This window comes from Capsicum annuum, chromosome 3, assembly GCF_002878395.1.
Source record: "Capsicum annuum cultivar UCD-10X-F1 chromosome 3, UCD10Xv1.1, whole genome shotgun sequence".
NCBI classification, from domain to species: domain Eukaryota; kingdom Viridiplantae; phylum Streptophyta; class Magnoliopsida; order Solanales; family Solanaceae; genus Capsicum; species Capsicum annuum.
In genome coordinates this window covers 179,699,540-179,722,462 of record NC_061113.1, presented here as the reverse complement: position 1 = coordinate 179,722,462, position 22,923 = coordinate 179,699,540, and the positions used below count along the sequence as shown (strand labels likewise).

At 34.6% G+C, this 22,923-nt stretch overlaps 1 pseudogene; it reads left to right on the top strand.

The window, feature by feature from the left end:
• Positions 1-4,206: 4,206 nt before the first annotated feature.
• LOC107865324 overlaps positions 4,207-22,923 on the top strand; it is a 28,517-nt pseudogene continuing 9,800 nt past the window's right edge.

The window sequence follows — 22,923 nt, the reverse complement described above, 5'->3', positions numbered from 1 at the left end:
TTCAAAACAAAAAAATCCCCTTTAAAATCCCTAAACTTAACCATTTTCAAGCAACTAAGTCACCTACCAAACCACATTCAAAACAAAAAAATCTCCTTTAAAGTCCCTACACTTAACCATTTTCAACCAAGTATCAAAACAAAACCACATTCAAAACACAAAATCCCCTTTAAAGTCCCTACACTAAACCATTTTCAACCAAGTATCAAAACAAAACCACATTCAAAACACAAAATCTCCTTCAAAGTCCCTAAACTTAACCATTTTCAAGTGACTAAGTCACCAAACAAACCACATTCAAAACAAAAAAACTCCTTTAAAGTCCCTAAACTTAACCATTTTCAAGCAACTACGTCACCTACTAAACCACATTCAAAACAAAAAAAAATTCCCTTTAAAGTCCCTACACTTAACCATTTTCAAGCAACTAAGTCACCTACCATAACCACATTCAAAACAAAAAAATCTCCCTTAAAGTTCCTAAACTTAACCACGTTCAACCTACAACGTTACCCTTAAAGTCCTTACGCTTAACATTTTTGACCTACCAAGTCACCAAATATAATCACATTCAAAACAAAAAAACACCTACCAAGTCCCTACACATTCAAAACCAAGCCTTGAGCTTTCATACCAAATGATACAAGATCAAGTTCACAATATAAGAAACAAGCAATAACACGACCAACAAGATGTCATAGTGAATCGCACAAGGCCACACACGGCTTCACTAGACTTCAATATGAACAATGAAAGAAAGATAACAACAATAGTGAATCAAAGATAGCCCCACACGGCTTCACTATGTCAACATACCCTTGATATTTTCCTTAATTTATTGACATTTCAAAATGGCAGCTTTAATCTGCTTATAGATTCTCTCACAGGAAGCTGCAATATTGCAAAAGATGAGCTTAGCAAATTTAAAGATAGACTACTGCAATTTTATCTAAAATACCCATCTACTCTTTGCAAGATATTACTTATTTCAGTCAACATAACACACACAATCCATACTACATTCAAGTTTATCCCTAATTTCTTCATTTTCAACTAAACCATAAGAACTAGGGTTTCAAAATTCAAAATGAAGTAAAGTTAACTCAAAATAAGGTCAACAAATCTCACATTCTTACTTACTTGAGTCGGAAAAATCAAGATTTACTATGAGAACCAACTTGTTCAAGTGATTTCAGGCAACTAAATAAGTTAAAAGCTCAAAATCTCGATAGTGTCAACAGTAGAAGCTCGGCGAAGGTGGAAGCTTGGAACCGGCGGTAGTCTACGGTGGCAGTCGGAGTATGGAACCAGTGACGACAGTATGTGTTTGTATGTGTATGCGGCGTTGAGTATTTTTGTGTGTATGCGATGTTTCCCATTTTTTGTGTATATTTGGAGATTGATCAATTGGGAAAGTGAATTATTTGGGTGGGTCGGGTCGAGTTATTAATTTTTTTTTATTAAAAACATGTGGTCGGTTTTTACAAAATTTTTGATAAATTAAACTTTAATAAACTATAATTAATAAATTAAAATTAATTTTTAATAAATTAATTTTTTAAATAAATTCTATAATATTTATAATAATATCCAATTAATTTAATACAATGTGTATATATATAAATCAGATAATTAGTTATTTTATCATCACATTAACACGAGTAGTATATTTCCTTCTTCCTATAATAATATCAATGAATTTCGCAAATTACGATAACTTTTTGGTTCATTAGCTTTTAATTATGATATTATATATATATATATATATATACGTGTTAATTAGATAGATTATCGATGTCTTACGTTATTACAACTTCAACAATATAAGCGTATCTACATTGACACAAAATAGTATATCTATTTCTTCAATAGTATGATATCAATGTATTATTCAAAATATTTTGATATATAGGTTCAGTTATCGAGCTTTCGATTACTGCATATGTCACTACATGAGATATATGTATATATACATATATTCAATTGTCTATCACCGTTTAAATACGTAATATAAATATCACTTACACGATTTTTCTACCCCATAATAATATTCAACGTATTTCACATATACTTATATACAAATTTTTTAAGCGAAAAAACTCAAATTCACCGCCAAAAGTTGGCAGTCGTTCAAAATTCAAAGCAAATGGTAAGTACATGTCAGTTTCATGATTCAATTTTCTGTCTCCCTTCCCTACTTCCTTCCCTCGCCCCCTCCCCATATACCTCGTAATAATTGTCTGACGTTATTACAACTTCAACAATATACGTGTGTCTACATTATATTGACACAAAATAGTATATTTATTTCATCACTACACGAGATATACGTATATAAATATATTCAATTGGCTATCAACATTCAAATACGTACTATATACATCACATACCCGATTTTATTACCCCATAATAATATACAACGTATTTCACAAAAACTCAGTTGAATTATCGGTTGGTTTGTCTTATATCATTAATATACCTTCACTATATAATATGTATATACTATATATATATATATATATCTATAGATACACACACATATATATACATATTATAGACTATATCAATACGTACTATATACATGACATACGTACACAAGTATCTTATCCAATAATATAATCCGACGTGTTTCATATACGTACTATATACATCACATACCCAATTTTACTACCCCATTGTATTTCACATATACTCAAATAAATTATATGTTGATTTATCTTATGACATTAATATACCGTCGTTATATAATACGTATATATTATATATACACATATACATACACACACATATACACACTATCGACTATATCAAGTTCAAATACGTACTATATACATCACATACGTATACAAGTATATTATCCAATAATATAATGCGATGTGTTTCTTAAACATACTTAAATTAGTGATCGATTAATTATATTTGATTATCTTAATATATTAGGTTTTGATTATATATATAATTAGGTGTTACTAAAAATTATTTAAGTTTTAATTTTTTTACTTCAAAAACAGACCACAAGTGGTCAGTTTTTTTAAATTTAATTTTTTATTTTAATTAAAAATCGACCTTGTGGTTGGTTTTGATAAGTATTTTTTAATTATTTTTTTAATAAAAACCGACCACTAGTGGACGTTTTTTTAAAAAATAAATTTAAAAAGAATTTTTAAAAACCGACCACTCCACAAGTGGTCGGTTTTTATAAATATTTTTTAATTATATTTTTTAAAAAAAACGGTGGTCGGTTTTGTTATTTTTTTAAAATTTTTATTTGTTAAATAAATAATAATAATTATTAAAATTATTGTAATAATTATTTTGATTTTTTAAAATATAAAAGATACCACTTGTGGTCGTTTTCTAAAAAAAAAAACCGATCAGTTGTGGTCGGTTTTTTCCGACCACATCTTGTGGTCGGTTTTACATTTTTTTTAGAAGTGAGAGAAGATTTTTATAAGAAAATGGAGAAATTAGGGTTAAATTTGGACATTGGAATGGAGAAGAAGATGAATATAATGAATGAAAGAGATATATTATCGTAGGGAGAGGGGGGGAGCGGGGGTTTCTATGTCAAATCAGCAAAAATGAAGCTTGGATACGCCTTTGCAGGGTGCTCCACATACGTTTTGCCAACAAGGGAAAAGATATCAAAGTGACACATTTTATATTTAGTTAAGGTGTTTAAAATAAACATCGTTCACTTGAGATAATAAAGTAAAAGATGGTATCAAGTTGATGTGTCTGTGGACATGTTTGACCTTTAAATAATATTCGATTAAAGAAAAGTTTTTCGTGTTACCTTTCTGATGGTAAGATATGAAAGGTTTTTATTTAGATGAAGCAAGAAGTACTATGTAAAAGTTTTGGTTTTTACTTGCAATTATTTAAAAAATACTTTATATTTTAAGCTTATGTCATATATACTGATAACAAAATTGAAAATAATTTTATTGTGAATGAAATTTGCATGTAGTGGAAGGTCATTTATTAGAGATAATTCGCTGAAAAATGTGAAAAGATATTTTATTAGTTGAGATTGAATTTTTATAATAAAAGGTAGGAGTAATAAAAATATTTTAAGTTTTATTTTGTGATGGTTGGAACTATTCTTTCGCCTTGTATTGAAGAAGACCATGAGCTCACCACAATTTATGGCTTTAATTTCTCCAATTGTTCCACAAGTTATAAGCATTTGGAGATCCAAACTAAATAAAAGAAAGAAATAGCAAAAGTGAAATAAAATCCACTATCATCATCTGAACATTTAATCGTCAAATTTTAGATTTCGTAAAAATGGTACGTTCTAATTAATTAATAAAATGTACGTGTCAATATACTTTTAATATCTTCCAGTTAATTTTGGTCTGCTTTACTTCGTCATTTGTTTTGCATGCAGAACCAGCTGGGGTTTGCGCGCAAGGAGAAAGTTCAGCAATTCATGTCTGTTGCTGGGGCAAGGTACCTTGGCGAATTTAAATTTGCTTCTCATTTTACAAGGTTGGCCTTTTGTATGCTTTCCTTTCCAAGATGCTAAGTATTACAGTGCTTCGTATTTGTTGGTTGCAAAACATAATTCACTGGTTCTTTATTAGGTGGAACAGTGACTTTTAATGTATGGCACATGGAGATTATTCAAAGTAGCCCAACTGGTCGGCCATCTGAACTTCGATTCCCCACCTTATAATCCTCTCCCCCAAACTATCCCTTCTTCCCCTTTGTATAATATGTTATACATATATACATATATATATATATATATATATATAACTATAAAGAAAGGGGAGCATAACTATAAAGAAGAGTAGCCTTGGTAACCGGCTATATGACTAGGAGGTCACAGGTATAATAGACCCTTGTGGTCCGGCCCTTCACCAAAATCTGTCATAGTGAGAACTTTAATGCACTAGGATGCCCTTTTGTATATAACTTTAAAGTTGTCTGTTTAATTATGAAAAGACTTCCAGTGATTACTTCAAACTTCAAAGTGGGTTAAGGTCCTGAATTGGGATAAATAGAAACATTTGAAATTCAAATTTAAGGGAAATTGTCAATATGTTCTCATAATCTACAAAACATTTTCTATGAAACAAATTGCTTTTGTCCGTCTGTGCCTGTAATAACTGGAAGAAAAATCTTTTTTCATTTATTTTTTCACAGGAACCTCTAAAAGAATTTACTTGAGCATTTTTAAACTTTTGCTCAATAATTGTGTATGGTTTTATTTGAGAGGCCCTAGTTTCCTTAGCTTACCTCACTTGATCTTTATATATATACACAGTGATAAAGTTCCTATTCAGTTTATGAAGATCAATGATTGGCATCTTGAAGGAGCATTGCAAGCATTCTACAGCCAGGAATACATTAAGGCAGCTACAGAGAAAAATCGATGGGAGATGCTTTTCAATAAATACAAAGGTCAGGACTGTCTCCTTAAATCTTGCAAACTAGATACTATTTATCTTTTTGACAATTTACTTATTTTTATCCTTTTGTATAATTCTTTTCTATATATTCTTTGACAATAAACGAAAGCGTCTGACTCAGCTTGGTTTACTCTTTTATTCTTTCGATTCCTTTATTTGGGTTATCCCCGGAATCAGCTAATGGCCATAACTAGATGGAACAACGGGGCACTCAAAATAGCTACCAGTGACAGCCATACTTATTTCTTGATCCCAAAAGAAGTTGAGATGGAAATAATGAAGAACAAATATACTTAGCTCCCTCCTAATAGAAGCTTCTGTTGATGGGTTTCTTCAATTGAAGTTAACAGACACCAAAGTTGGATTGATCATATTAAAATTTAAAGCAGACGAGGCCATTGGGATTTACCATGACTTACTGCTTGCCTATTTTCTTGGTTCTGTTAGACTTGAACATCTGAGAAGATTGACTAGTTATTATGTCGAGTACATTCTGTTTGAGTCTAGCACGCTTTGACCTGAACTTGCAGAAGACTAATTAAAAGTTAATGTTGCAATGTCAAGTTACATTTTTCTGTACAGTCTGGCTTTATCCAAACTTATAGGCAGGCATGTTGCAGCTTATGAAACCATCATGCATTATTAACTTTGTTATTTAATCGATCAACGAAATTTGGATAGGATATCAACTCCTTCATACTCACTTAAGGCTAGATATCTTTTATGGTTATACAGTTGGCATAACTTGGCACCTGTAAATTGCCCTATCAACTTTTTGGACTTTGTCAGCACTTTTTCTTTAGCCTAGTTTCTTTTGTTTCTAGAGTTGACTATGTCTTTATTCACTCTTCTTTTCTACTACTTGCACTTTCTTGATGCCTTAATGAAGTTCCTTTACATAAGTTTGGAATATTCACTAATTTTTATCAGGTTTCTTACAAATAAGTAATCCAATGGCTAATTATAGAGCTTTATAAACTTTACTAAAATTTGTCACCTGAAACTGAACTGGTTTATACTTTAATAATGTCGCAGGGTTATATTTTCGCCTTCATCTGGTTTGCCAATATAGTGATCCTACCATTAGTGCGTTCTGAAAGAAATGTTCCTTAACATATTTGCCCAGTAGAATTCATTGAAACAGTGAACTCTCCATCAGATGTTACTTCACCCTTTTGCAACCTTGTCCACACAACCATCCCAACAACTACAAACTCCTCGGATCTCTCATATCTCTTAGGCGACCCCCTTCTTTCCTAAATTCCTTTCCTCCAGGAATGGGAGAGGAGTTGGTTCTGGAAGAAGGAATAGCATGCATATTTTATATTTTCCAAATCAATGGAGAGATATTTTACCATCATAAATACCGTTCAACTAATTAGCTAATTACCTTTTAGCAGACAATTGGAAACACAAGGGGTAGATGCGAAAAATGATTTACTTGATGCTGCAGTAATTGTGAAGGGGAAAATCATAAGAGTTGTTACCCTTTTAGTTAAAGCTAAAGTAACTCCGCATTCAAAGACATTTATTGAGATGATACTGTTGATTTGAACATCTACTTTGTTAGAAAACTTGCATTATATTATTAGATCTCTTTTATATGGAAGTCTTTATGTGTGTGTGTAAACAAATATAGTTTTTTATTTTTTTTCATTTTGCAGACCCGAATGTTGACATGATTATGGCTGATGGGATTAGCAACCTTTGGAATGATGATCTTCAGGTGCTTTACCTCAGTTGATTGATCTGATGAGTGAAACATTACCATGTTCCATGATTAGAATTTCAAGAGGAGCTATTAGGTGTTGTGTATCGTAAACACACTTGTAGTTTGTCCATCCAATCTTGATTTAAAACTTTCAGTAGTATACATACTGTTGTCTATTGTATATGTTGTTTGTCTTCCTCCCAACTTCCTGATAATTTCTTGATGATCATGCTTAGTAACGTTTAAAACCTTTTGTTTTATTGGCAGGTGGATCCTCAGGATATAGTTATGGTATGTGCAATTAGCCTCTCATCTACTTTTCTATTTGTCTCTCTTACCTCTTTCAGAGTTTTGTTGTTGAGGGGAGGGCCAGGAATGATGCCAAAAAGATTTAATTGATTATATTTGTCTTGGGAAAATTAATTAACGAAAATGGTTCATTTTAACTCTTACAGCCAGTCTGGATAACCTCTCTTGAGCTCTGAGTAACTGCAACAAAATGACGCTTATGTCACAGTGAGAAGGGTTCAAATCCCAGCAAAGGCAAGAAACACTAGTTGATTTCGTCCCATCCGCCTAAGCCTCGGTGACCAGAGTTACCTAGTGTCTGTGTTGGTGGGAGGTAGCAAGTGTCTTATGGAATAGCCTAGGTTTACGCAAGCTAGCCCGGATGTCACCATTATCAACATAAAAATTAAGCCATACCATACCAATCTGGTTGATTTGATTCTTCAGCAGCTTGCAAAAAAATGAGTTTTCACAAAGAGTATATTTTTATTTTTTTACTTCATACTTGATACCTTAAAAGTGCGACCTGTAAGTGTTGGAAGGTCTCATCTGAACAACTGCTACGATTTGGCCTAACCCTAGATTATTAAAAAAACTTGTAAATCTGAGAATTGCTTTTGATTGTAAGTTGATGGTCTTCTCAACTTCTAAGCATCTACTCGCATCAGATGTCAATTCATGGATTCCTGTAATGTTCTGACTAGAATATTTCATTGAAATAATATAGGACTTTTTACCTATCCAATAAAGCATTCAGGGCTACCGTGACATTTGATTCAATTACAGTCAGAGGCGGATCTAGGATTTTGAGATTGTGGGTGTCATGTCATTTTTAACGTTAAAGCTACTACTCAAAAAGGATAATTTTTATGGGTGTCCCACTGGAATTTGGCTTGTTAGTAAGAAATTTTTGAAGGAAAATTTCATTGAAACATTACCGAAAAACCTAATTTTTACGTATTCAGCTGAAAATCAGTTAATTTTTTACTTTACGTTTTGCTATTTACACTGCCCCAAATAAGACAAATATTTTGTCAATTTTATAGACTTTGGGTTTCGATTTAATTATTTGTCTTTTTAATTTGTATAGACAAATAGATCAAACAATAAAAATGTGATTATTCTTATAAATACTATCACTACAAGAAAATGGCGAAATTGTATCTGTCACAAATCATTGATTGTGATGGATTTGTGACGGAAAAATGTGCATCTCAATACCTTTGGTCATAAAATCATTGTGATGGAAATTAAATCCGTCACAAAACTATTGTGACGAAATTGAGACAGATCTTCCGTCACAATATAAATCCTTAAATTTGACTTAAATTTCGTCACAAATGTATAACAGATTTTTGACAAAATATTCCGTTACAAAATAGTGACAGAATAATTTCCGTAACAAATTTTCAAACCTAGTCACCACAATTGTGACAATATATTTCATTACAAATAATTTGTGACAGACTAATTTAGTCACAATATGACTCTCTTGCCTATATTAGTAACAAATTTAGGATGGACTATGACAAATTAAATCTGTCAAAAATTTTATTTGAATTTTTTATTTTAATAAATAATAATTACGAAATACTATGCTCTCTCTCACACTATATATATAAAAAAAATATAATACAAGATTTATAATAAAAAACATCTGAAGTTAATTAAAACATGAAAAATCACAACTTCAATAAGCAAAAGTCTACCAATGTTTAAAATTTAAAGCATATAACTATCCAAAAAAAGTGTGACAATGTTCAAGTCGACAATTCAAGTAACTAAAGTCTCAAAATATTAAACACTTAAACATTAGATGAGTCCATATTAGGGAGAGTAGGATTACTAAATGAGTGAGAAGATAATGTCATATCGCTCATCATGCGAGACCATTGCTCCTCCATACATTTGAATCGATCATCACTTTGTTGCCTCAAACGAAAAACCTCTTGCTCTACTCGTTGTTGCACCTCCAACTCTACACGCTCTTAAAGAACTCTCTCTTGATTTTCTCTCATATACGATACCTCTTTCTCAAGTATTTTGATGCACTCTTCGGCAACATAATCGGACACTACAGACAAATTGCATGCCATATTTTTATACATGGTTGAAGCTTGAGAGCCCAATGCATACGCACATCATTTTTTTGCTCCACCCATAATATCAAAGTACATATGATTTATATCGAGTTCTTGATCTTCTAATGAATCATCTGTTGATCCAGAAAGAGCAGTAGCTATGACAACTTCCATTTTATCCTAAAAATACAAATAATCAGCCAACAAAAACAGTATGAAAATTAAAAAATGCTAAAACTATTTATTTTTCCTAGTTAAAAGGGCTGGAACTATTACAAAGTGGATGTTTTACTTCTCTAAATCAACATCTTAATATCTCAAGAGTAAGGGTCTTTCTCTTGTGGCCCTTTGTGTCTTTTGCTTTTTTAAATCTCCCTTTTCCCCAGGAAATCTGATGAGGAAATTTCTTGCAGTTGGTGAATTTCAAGTAGAATGTGACATGAAATAACTTAATTATGTGAAGTCACCAACTACCTCTACCTGTTGGGATTTTGGGAAGGATGAATGATCCCCAAGACTGACGCACGCGTAATGGTTTTTCTGTGTTCTAAATCCACACCCTGTTCCTTGTAGATATATGATCTGAACTATGTGCATTTAACCTAATTATGTATTTGGATTAGAGAAAGTTTCTGTTCTGTTTAGGGGTGTGCTCGAATACATTATTCACTCGTCTCATTTGCAATGAAAATTAGTTGGTCCAAGTGCCAAGTTTTCTTCTTAACAGTAATATTCTAGCACTTTGAGATCTGTCTACTGGTACTGTAGGCCATGTGCCAAGTAAAGTAGTCCCTAAATTTGAATGGCCACCTAAAGCAACATTCAGTAGTAGATTATTGCTCCAAGTTTCTCATCCCATGGGAATCATACCCTATGTTGTTTTCACTCTCCCCAACAACATCTGTATCCATCACTGAAGATCCGAAGAATAATAATCAATGACAACTTTAGCATAACCACTTTCATAAAGTAATCTACTACTGGATGTTTTACTTCTCTAAATCAAAAGTCTACTTTTAGATGGAATACCACTAACACTTACTGTCACCTCCATATGTCTTAATACATTCCCTCTCTCTGGTCAACTTGAGAAACTTATACTCTAAAACTAATAAAGAGACTTGTAGCACAACAACAAATCCCAACACTAGCTTGAGGATCACTCGATGTACTAAGCACCACCATTAACTGTGAAGTATCCACAAAATAACTCAGAATCCTCAACACGATACCCTAAAAAGATGACGTAGTTACAAATTATTTTGGAGCCTAGACTGGCCCCTTAATCTAATGGATTATTCAAATGCTCAGTTTGGGTTCAAATTCTTTAAAAGCAATGGCTCTCTTAAACCACTCTCAGAAATATTCCTCTCTACCTTTAAGATTTCAACAAGAAAAACAAGAAACAAACCACAACAAAAACAATAAGATGTTAACAACAATGCTAGTGAATCGAAATAAGCCACACACGGCTTTACTAGACTTCAAGATTTCAACAAAAACTAAATTTTTAAGAGTACAAGATTGCAACAAGTGTAGTGAATCAAAATTGGCCCCACAGGGCTTCACTAATTCAAGATACAAACAATAATGTCACTCTACTTGCAAGAGCTATATTGATCTCATGATTTCAAGATCTAAAGAATGAAAAGCTTATTAGAAAACTTACATTAATGCTCTTCCACTTGGCATCAACAAAACTGCCATCCTTCTTTTGGTGAAACTTCTTAAATATCTCTTATGAATTTGGTTCACGGCCCATTTTGGTTGCCTGCAAAAAAGCTCAACATTAAAATCAGAAATAAAGTCAAAGAATTAATCTATTAAAGTACAAAATTTACCAATTTTATAGTATACTCCACTGTTGACCTGGAACCACCGGTATACTTTCTCCAACCAGTGCCCGGACTACCAGTTTCACTACATCAATTTTGAGTTACAATATGAGATTTGTTCTTAAACTCATCAGAAGCCCAATACGTCTTCCAGCTTTGCCAAACATCATCTAGAATATAAATATGAGAGGGTTGTTAAAGTTATTCTATATATGTTTCTTGGCACTTCGAAAAGCAAATAACAAGATTGAACTCATTCTAAATTCTAAAGAGAAAGGTCTGAAAGTGGCCAGTGAAAGCCATTTCTAGTGTAAATTTTCACTTTGTATGAATTGGGCAGTGTTTATATAAGGCAATTTCTTAAGGCAGAATCTCACAATAAAAGAGATTCACCTTAAAGCCAGATTAAAGAAATCTTAGAGAGCTAAGAAAGGCCGTATGTAAGGCTGATATATGAAAGGACAAACAGTTGGGTGATTCAACTAAATTTATGGAGACGTGTTCTCTACCCCACGAAGGTAGGGTTAAGGTGCACACCTCGCTCCTCAGACTCCACCTGTGAGACTATACTGGTTATGTTGTTTTTATCAACAAGTTAGCTAATACACCCTTGGTTTAACAATAATTTATTTAAAGTCAGCAATCAACGACATGTATATCCTACCAAGTAGTGTCTAGGAATGATAGTGTATCCCCCTTAAAGTGACATTCCGCAAGTGGTGTCTAGGAATAATAGTGTGTATGCAGACCTTGCCCCAAATAATATCCAAGATTTGTAGTTTCTTTTTTCTTTTTGATAATGCGGTAGTATCTAAGATTTGTACTATGAAAATCAACTTGGATCAACCTTTGTATTTGCTCACTGAACCAAGTTAAAGAGTAACAATTAGAGACCAAGGCTTCCAACCCATAGTACTGTGAAAATCAACTTAGATCAACCTTTGCATTTGCCCGTTGAACTATCATAAAAGAATAGTTCTAGAATATAATTTTGGTGCAAGATGCTCTTTACTGTTCCCACGCACTTGAAGAGATCCTAAAATAATATAATCCTTAGCTCATAGATGTGTAGAACCCCAAACAGAACAAGCATTTTAAGATTGTTCTTTTATTATTCCGACTAAGATCAGCCAACAGAAAAATATCAGTATATTTTTAACCCTTCTCTAAATATGCAGATGCTTTTATAATGAGTTTAAAATTACTAACAATAACACTATGGTTCTTTAAGGGTCTTATAATTATTTAGCCCATTAACTTCATAAGAAAATGGAAAAGAATCCATTACAAGGCAAATGAAGATTCATTCTAGAATTTTAGTCATTTTGCTTACTTATAATATTCTCTCCCTTTTTGTCATCTGCTCTCTTTCCTCTCAATAGTAAGCATTCTTAATATTGCCCTTTGTTTGAATACTCATAGCTTATCCATTATTACAACAATAATTGAAGCCTCACTCTAATTCTAAAACTTCAAAAGATCGACTGGATTCCTAAAGATATACTCATTTTTCCTACATTACATGTTGTTTGTGTTCTTTCCTACAAGGATCAAAGTGTGCAACCTTACACTTAGCTGAAACAAACAACCATTCGTGATAGGTACGAGCAAACCTGAATAAGATACTAAAGTGAACTGACCAATATTACAAAAGCCCCAAGCACCTCAAATAAAAAAAACTCACAATTACACCCCAATCACCACCACCAAAATTCATATTGAAACAAAATAAAAATCAAGTACAACACTTACATGTTAGATGAAGACACAACAAAATCCGACCTTTAGCAAGTTTTCAGCAAAATCCAACCAAATCTTGAACACCCACCTTGTCTAATGGTGCAAAATGTTAGGCAAGCAGCAAAATCCGACCAGATCGTGAACACCAACCTTGACTAATGGTGCAAAATATTACGCATAATGAGAGTAAAGTTAAGGTATTCTCTAGGTTTTGAGGGAAAATTAAAAGATGTAAAAAAAAATTGAGGAAAAATAAAAATTCTGCTTTTGTTACGGAATGAAATTCGTCAAAAATATTTTTAAAATTAGTTAATTTTTATTGTGACGGAATAAATCTGTCATAATTTTTTATTACAGTAGTTTTTTTTTAATTTTATTGTGATGGACTACCCAATCTGTCACAAATTTAATCACGGATTTGTGACAGAAAGTTATTATTTTTCTCATCAACTTTAACTTGTGAAAAAAATATATCCGTCACAAAAATGATATTGAAAATCAGTCACAAATCTGTTACACTTAAATTTTTTTTGTTGGAAATAAAGTATTTTAAAATTTTTATATTTATGCAAGACTAATCTGTCACAAATTCATCAAAATTCTGTCACAATTTGTGACAGAAATGTTCCGTCTCAAATATTCCGTCACAATTTTATCATTTTCTTGTAGTGTATCAAAAACAACCAGTCTACTTCTCTGGAGGTAATGTATTGTAATGCCCCGCAAAATTCTCTTTTAGTTTGAGCCATAGAGCATATTTGGTAAAGTGAAAAATCCGAGCCTAAATATTTTAGAAATATCTTTCCAAGTATGAAATACTTTGAATCATGTGGGAATCTATTTGAGCGTGAATTAAGATCATAGAGGTCCCTTACTCAAGGACGAGTTGAAATCTTTCCTACCGTTCAAGTTTTAGTGACCGTTAAAATTTAGGTCAAATTCAATCAACCATAACTCCTTGTATATATCGAATTAGAGGATATACTATATATCAAATGAAATATCTTTGAATTATCTTTCCAACAATACTAATTTTGTCAAAAACCGATATCGGAGCAAAGAGTTATGCTCATTTTACTCCAACATGTCTGGCTGGAAAACTGGTGACGACAATTGTGACAAGCCATCATTCCCGTAATGGCCTATCACCAATGTTGTCAGACCGAGGTAGATTTCTAACTCTGGTGATGATATTTTGTGACAAGCCATCACTCCCGTGACGGCCTATCACCAATGTCGTCAGCCTTAACTAGAAACTCAAAATTTCAATCTTTTGTAATGACAATTCGTGATGGCCTATGCTTCATAGAGATTAAAACATTGCTAGACTGATGATGCAAGTGCAATAGATTGAGGTAGATAAGATAAAGGAGAGAGAGAGAGAGAGTAAGAGAGCCAAGATAGGTAGTCGTGGTTTCTCGCACTCAGGGTCTCAAGGTGGTAGTAGTTCTCAGTATGGTCAGAGATTTTTAGTTCCAGCTCTATCTTCAGCTAGTGTACCCGCACCTGTGTTTGGGGGTGTCAGATCTGAGGGGGCACCAAGCTCCAAAGCCTAGAGTAATACAAGTGGTGTTCGTACCCATCCACGTTGCGCAGAGTGTGGCAGGCTCCACCAAGGTGTGTGTAGAGCCAGTAGTGATGTATGTTTTAGTTGTGGTAAGCCAGGCCATACAATGCGAGAATATAGAGTGCTGACTCAGAGGGGTAGACTCTGTTCATTTCAGGCTCGCCATGATTGGGAAGGATTCCCTAAAATAGACCCGGGTATGTTATGATCCCTTTATCTTTATGACATGCATTGATAGATTATTTGCTCCTATTTTGAGATCTTGATCGGTCAATTATGACCCAGTCTGTAGGTGCGCTGCGCACCGCCCCAGTATTTTAGTGAAGTGTGTTTAGAAGGACATAGAGTTCCAAGGGGGAGATACCCCATAGTATTATGATGTTGCATGCCATTAGATTCATCGATGCATGTTCAGATTTTCTTTATGAAGTTAGCATCAGTCGTTGGATTGTCAAGTCGTGCTTTCGAAAGTCAGCTTAGCCTGACATTCATGCGTTAGATATGCAAATTTAGTAGAAATGAGTTTAGCTTGTCAGTGTGTGATCAGTCATGCATTCTTGAGATCAGCCCCGTTATGAGTCCATGAATCAGATATGCATGTGTGTTATGAGAATTCAGCTATGAGTATCATCAGCTGAGTATTACATGCCCAGATATGAATTATGCCCAGTATGAGAACTCAGTATGCCAGTTATTCCAGTTGCGTAAACATGCCTTGAAATGTTTCCATTTCTTGAGTAGGTTTTGTTGATCCGTATTATCAGTCTATCAAGCGACATTCGAGGACGAATATTCTCAAGGGGGAGATAATCTAATGCCCCGTAAAATTCTCTTTCAGTTTGAGCCTTAGAGTGTATTTGGTAAAGCAAAAAATTCGAGTCTAAATGTTTCAGAAATATCTTCTCAAGTATGAAATACTTTAAATCGTGTGGGAATCTATTTAAGCATGATTAAGATCATAGAAGTCCCCTAACTCAAGGACGAGTTGAAATCTTTTCTATCGTTCAAGTTTTAGTGACCGTCAAAGTTTGGGTAAACTTCAATCGACCATAACTCCTTGTACATATATAATTAGAGGACCTACTATATATCAAATGAAATCTCTTTGAACTATCTTTCCAACGATACCAATTTTGTCAAAAATTGATATCGAAGCAAAGAGTTATGTCCATTTTACTCCAGCATGTCTGGCTGGGAAAAATCAATATGTCTATTTTACAAGCACGCCCGTGATGGCCTATCACCAATGTCGTTAGACCTGGGCAGATTTCTGAACCTGGTAACGACATTTTCTGACAAGCCATCACGCCCGTGATGGCCAATCACCAATGTCGTCAACCTTAACCAGAAACTCAAAATTTCAACCTTTCGTGATGACAATTTGTGATGGCCTATCACCAATTTGACAGCTTGTCATGGATGTCGTCAGCTATTTTTTTCAGCAATTTAAGGATGTTTTTTTTGCAAGGGTATTTTGGTCATTTCTTACCTTTTGGAAGCCTCTATAAATATGAGAACCCTCATTCAAACCCTAATTTCTCCATTTATCCTCCAATTCTCTAAAGAGAGAATATCAGGGTTTCAATTTAAGAACCCTAATCTTCCAAAAATTCATCCATAAATTCTTCAAGATTTCTTCAAGAATTAAGTTCCTCATAGTGTGGGCTTCGAGAATTATTTATTACAAGTGCGGATAGAGTCTCAAGCATTAGAATTCATCCAATTTTAAGGATTAAGGTATGTAGATGTTAATTCTTGGGCCCCTTTCATCCAAGAAACTCAAGAACCCTTTTTAAAATATGAAGATTTTATATTTGTGAGATTCCATGATTTGTATGAGTTGAAACTGATGTTACATGTGTTGTTGAGTTTTAATTCATGTTTGTTTACAAGATTCATGAGCCTTGACCCTAGTAGGTGAAATCCATGTGATATTTGTGATAAATCTTCCTTATGTTGCTTTCTATGTGATGTGTTCATATTAAATAGGTATAGAATGGTTGAATAAGCGAAGCAGTTCCCCCTAGGTTTGATAAAGAGCTTAGGTGAAGCTTAAGGGCCATTGTAGCATGTTGAAGATGGAACCTCAAATTGTGAGTTAGTTTATGCATGCCTGGTGTTTGATAAAATGCCTAAGTAAATGAATTATTCCATGGTAGTAGGAAATCCCAAAATAAGTGTGAACCCGTGTATGTCTAGTGTTTATTGAAGGACCTTAGTGAATAAGTGGAGATGTGATAGTGGTAAATTATCCAATTATGTGTTCTTGATATATGCTAAGTTTTTAATTTATGCCAAGTGGTTAGCAAGCAAGTTATGACATGATAGTATGAAGTTTTCCCAAGCCATGTGACATCCAAATATATGTCAAGACTAATATAGGTATGAAGTACTTGATGTAAGACCTTAATGAATGGGGCGTAATCTAATAGCATGTCTTTCCTAGGCTAGTATATGATGGTGAACTGATGTTGATGATCCATAAATATTTAAAGTGACCCTTTGGTAATTGTGATGATGAATAGATGTTTGTGATTCTTAAATGTTCAAGGCGATTTCTTAATTATTGTGATGATGCATGAATGATTGTGATGATATATGACCAATCGTGATGATGAATGAATGATTATGCTTTACTTTTATGCTATCGAGTCCTGAGGGTATTTATACCTGATAATAAAGTTGTCTAGATCCCATGTTAGTTTCTCAATAATTCCAGTTGAGCCATGATTCTCAGAACTCAGTAAACTATAGAACTCTGTATCCTCAGACAAGTGCAGAACTTAAGAAAGCTCAATAATTTCAGTTATCTCTGTAATCTTTGTATCGCTAGTAATCTAGCCTCAGCTTCGTAATCAGCTCAGATTTAATAGTATTCAAGTGATTCAATTCTAATCTCAGAAGCGATTCGAGTAATCTATTCAAGATCTGTATCATCAATCAGATACCATGATTTGATACCTTTTCCGTCAGATACAGAACTAAGTAATCTCAGCGTAACTCAGTCAGATCTTTTGAGAAACATGATCAGTATCAGATTTAGTTTAGTTATGTTTAGTTGAGAATTTAGTTCAGAGTATTTCAGTTGGGAGTAAAAGCTAGCACCAATCAATGGAAGGAATGGCGGCTCTCCCGTCAGAGAGGTCGAGTCGCTAGGAGCAATCCCTAAACTCTAGAACTATGTAGCCAGTGCAAGATGCAGGAGTCCCGATCAGTAGAGGTTGTCACCGTCAGAGAGGTTTGACTATTATATTACCTCAGGCCGACTTTCTGCGAGGGTCATCCCGTCAGAGAGGCTTGACCAGAAAGGTCTTTACCTATGGCATGGTATTGACACCCTTCTAGCTGGGTTTACAGGTTAGACCCCACCTGTGGTAGGTTAGGGCATGTCGGTTAAGTAACTACTTCCCACGGTTGCAGTTTCAGTATCAATCTTCAAAAATTAGGACTGTATGGTACAGTCGTCTATCACAGTGAGAAACTTAGATAGTTCCATTGATTCATGGACTATCCCGTCAGATAGGCTTGGTCTCATACACAGATTCTTATTATCATATCTAGAGATCTTCGGTCAGAGAGGCTTGATCTTAGTCTCAGATTCTATTAAGTATTCTTATTGTCAGATTCGGACATGATCATACTTCTTATCATTGATCGCTTTCAGAATAATCTGTTAGAAAATTTAATCTCTAATTCTGTCAGTCAAAAGTAGTAAGCTCAGAATTCAATCCTTGATATGAGTACGTATAGACTCTTAGTTATTAGTATTAGATGAGTCAGTGATTTAGTATCTCAGTGTCAGTAATGAGTTTAGTCTGCAGTAAAGTGGTATCCGAGTTTCAGTATCTAGAGTTGCGATGATTGTGTTCATGGTCTGTGCATTTATATATGTGTTCTCATGTGGCATCTTTATGATTATTCAGTTTAGATATTGTTCATGCATGAGCCCTTACATTAGCCTACCTCGTCTACATACTCGGTACATTCTTGTACTGACGCATTTGCCCTATGGTGTTTTATTTGACACCATAGGTTCAGAGGTACAAGATCTAGAGTATTCTCAGCAGTTCAGTCCCAGTCAGCAGCAGTAGTAGTAAGTCATCTTCTTTCAAGGATGAATCTCAGTTTACTATTATTGCTTCAGACTTTGTTTATTTTTAGTTAAGGGAGTTAGTTGGGGACCTGTCCCTTCAACTCTACAGTTCAGACTGTTTAGAGGCTTTTCAGATGGATATATTAGTATTCAGTTTTTCTGTATTATGAGTATTCATAGATGTGTTGAACCTTATGGGTAGTTTTCGTATTATTTTAAATATTATGCAGTATATAGGTATAAATATCAGTAAAGGGTTAGCCTATGGTCCTTTGGGGTCATAAGCATCATGTGACATCTCGAGATGAGATCTCAGGGCATTACAAACTTGGTATCAGAGCCTAAGGTTTAAGAGTATCCTAGGGAGTCATAAAAGCCGCATCTAGTAGAGTCTTGTGCATGGGTGTGTAGTGCGCAACATTTATGTTCAAGAGGCTACAGAATGTTCTTAGGAGCAGTTTCCCTTCTTTCAGTGATCATTTCGTGCTAGTGAGCATGAGCTCAAGTTGGTTCTCAGTCTAATCCATTTGTTTTTTCTAATTACAGAGTATGCCTCCTCGTAGATATTTTATCCGTGGGGTTGATGACCAGCTCCCACAGCCAGTAGATCCTAAGAATGAGAGTGTGTCACATGCAAAGTTTCGGGCAGTTTTTCAGGCACTAGCCCAAGTTGTGACTAGTGTTCAGGGCAATCGTCAGGATGCAACTCCACCTCAGCAAGATGGGGACTCAGCCACAAACAGAATCAGAAGTTTCATGAAAATGAACCCGCCTAAATTCTTTAGGTCAGTAGTAGGTGAGAACCCACAGATTTATCTAGAGGAGGTGAAGAAGATCACCCAGATTATGCATGATTCTGAGAAGGAGAGTGTTAAATTAGCATCTTATAGGTTTAAGGATGTTACTCATGATTGGGTAATGATGTGGGAAAAGAGTTGAGGGGAAACTGTAGCTCCTGTGACTTGGCTAGAGTTTCAGAGTACCTTTCTAGATAGGCTTTTCTCGCTAGATATGAGAGAGACTAAGGTAGAAGAGTTCATGAACCTAAGGCAAGGTTCCATGACTATCAAAGAGTATTGTCTTAAGTTTAACCAATTAGCTAAGTATGCTCCTAATTTGATAGATGACCCTAGAGCGAGTATGAGTAAGTTTGTGACTGGTATATCCGAGTTAGTGTTGAAAGAGTATAGGAATTCTATGCTTCATAGAGATATGGACCTTGCTAGACTGATGATGCATGCAAAACAGATTAAGGCAGATAAGATGAAGGAGAGAGAGAGAGTGAGTAAGAGAGCCAAGATAAGTAGTCATGGTTTCTCACAGTCAGGGTCTCAAGGTGGTAGTAGTTCTCAGTATGGTCGGAGATTTATAGTTCTAGTTCGATCTTCAGCTAGTGTACCCGCACCTGTGTTTGAGGGTGTTAGATCTGAGAGAGCGCCAAGCTCCAAAGCCCAGTGTATTACTAGTGGTGTTCGTACCCATCCGTGTTATGGAGAGTATGGCAGGCGCCACCAAGGTGTGTGTAGATCCGGTAGTGATGTGTGTTTTAGTTTTGGTGAGCCAGGCCATAGAATGCAAGAATGAAGAGTGCTGACTCAGAGGGGTAGACTCCGTACGTTTCAGGCTCGCCTTAATTGGGAAAGATTCCCTAAAATAGACCCGGGTACGTTGTGATCCCTTTATCTTTATGACATGCATTGATAGATCCTTTGCTCCCATTTTGAGCTTATATGTTAGCATGAGTCATGCATGAGTTTCCGATCTTGATCGGTCAATTACGACCCAGTCTGTAGGTTCCCCGCGCACCGCTTCAGTATTTTAGTGAAGTGTGTTTAGAAGGACATAGAGTCCCAAGGGGGAGATATCCCACAGTATTATGATGTTGCATGCCATTTGATTCATCCCAATGCATGTTCATATTTTATTTATAAAGTTAGCATCAGTCATTATTGCATTGTCAAGTCGTGCTTTCGAAAGTCAGCTTAACCAGACATTTATGCATTAGATATGCGCATTTAGTAGAAATGAGTTCAGCTTGTCAGTGTATGATTAGTCATGCATTCTTTAGATCAGCCCAGTTATGAGTCCATGCATCAGATATGCATGTGTGTTATGAGAATTCAGCTATGAGTATCATCAGTCGAGTATTAGATGCACCAGATATGAATTATGCCCAGTATGAGAACTTAGTAATTCAGTTATTCCAGTTGAGTAAACATGCCTTGAAATGTTTTCATTTATTTTGTAGGTTCTGTTGATCCGTATTATCAGTCTATCAAGTGACATTCGAGAATGAATGTTCCCAAAGGGGAGATAATGTAATATCCTATAAAATTCTCTTCCAGTTTGAGCCTTAGAGCGTATTTGGTAAAGCAAAAAATCCGAGTCTAAAATTCTCTTCCAGTTTGAATAGTGTGGAAATCTATTTGATCATGAATTAAAATCATAGAGGTCCCCTAAATCAAGGACGAGCTGAAATCTTTCCTATCGTTCAAGTTTTAGTAACTGTCAAAATTTGGGTCAGCTTCAATCGATCATAACTCCTTGTATATAATGAATTATAGGACCTACTATGTATCAAATGAAAGCTCTTTGAGTTATTTTTCCAACGATACCAATTTTGTCAAAAAAACGATATCGAAGCAAAGAGTGATATCCATTTTACTTCGTATGTCTGGCTGGGAAACTGGTGATGACATTTGTGATAAGCCATCATGCCCGTGATGGCCTATAACTAATGTCGTCAAACCTGGGTAGATTTCTGACCCTGCTGATGACATTTTATGACAAGCCATCACGTCCGTGACGGTCTATCACCAATGTCATCAACCTTAACCAGAAAGTCAAAATTTCAACCTTTTGTGACGATAATTCGTGACGGCCTATCACCAACTTGATGGCTTGTCACGGATGTCGTAAGCTATTTTTTTTAGCAATTTAAGGATGTTTTTTTTTGGAAGGGTATTTTGGTTATTTCCCATCTTTTGAAAACCTCTATAAATATGAGAACCCTCATTCAAATCCTAATTTCTCCATTTTTCTTCTAATTCTCTAAAGAGATAATATCTAGGGAGAACCCTAATCTTTCAAAAATTCATTCATAAATTTTTTAAGATTTTTTCAAGAATTAAGTTCCTCATAGTGTGGGCTTCGAGAATTATTTATTACAAGTGCGGATAGAGTCTCAAGCATTAGAATTCATCCAATTTCAAAGATTAAGGTATGTAGATGTTGATTCTTGGGTCCCTTACATCGAAGAATCTCAAGAACCCTTTTTAAAATATGAAGATTTTATGTTTGTGAGATTCCATTACTCGTATGAGTTGAAATTGATATTACATGTGTTGTACTGACGCATTTGCGCTATGGTGTTTTATTTGACACTATAGGTTCAGAGACACAGGATCCAGAGTATCCTCAGCAGTTCAGTCCCAGTCAGCAGCAGTAGCAGTGAGTCATCTTCTTTCGATGACGAATCTCAGAGTACTATTATTGCTTCAGACTTTATTTATTTTCAGTTGAGGGAGTTAGTTGGGGAACTGTCCCTCTTCAACTCTGTAGTTCAGATAGTTTAGAGGCTTTTCAGATGGATGTATTAGTATTCAGTTTTTCTGTATTATGAGTATTCATAGATGTGTTGAACCTTATGGCTAGTTTCTATATTTATTTCCGATATTATGCAGTGTACAGGTACAGATATCAGTAAAGGGTTAGCTTGTGGTCCTTTGGGGCCATAAGCACCGTGTGACATCTCAGGATGGGATCTCGGGGCGTTACATGTATGGACTGTATACATTTTACCCTCCTCAGACCCCACTATGTGGGAATACACTGGGTTTGTTGTCGTTGTTGTTGTTATTACTATAAATTGTGTAAACAAGATTTAAATTTAACTTATCAGTCAGTGTGAAAGTACAAAATAGTTGGCAATATTCAATGGATATTTTCAATTATATTGTCAAGAAATTATAACATCATGCCAAGCATCATTATTATGATTTACGAGGAGAGGTTAACTATAAATTTGAAGGAAGAAAAAATCTTCAATTGTGTTTTACACTTAAGTTAAAAATTCTTAAACAAAGATTACCCAAAAAAAGAGTCAAAAAAAGATCAAGTCAGGAGAAAAAAAAACTTATTGAAAATAGAATAACGAACAAAAAGTAATAAAATACTGTTGGCGTCTGA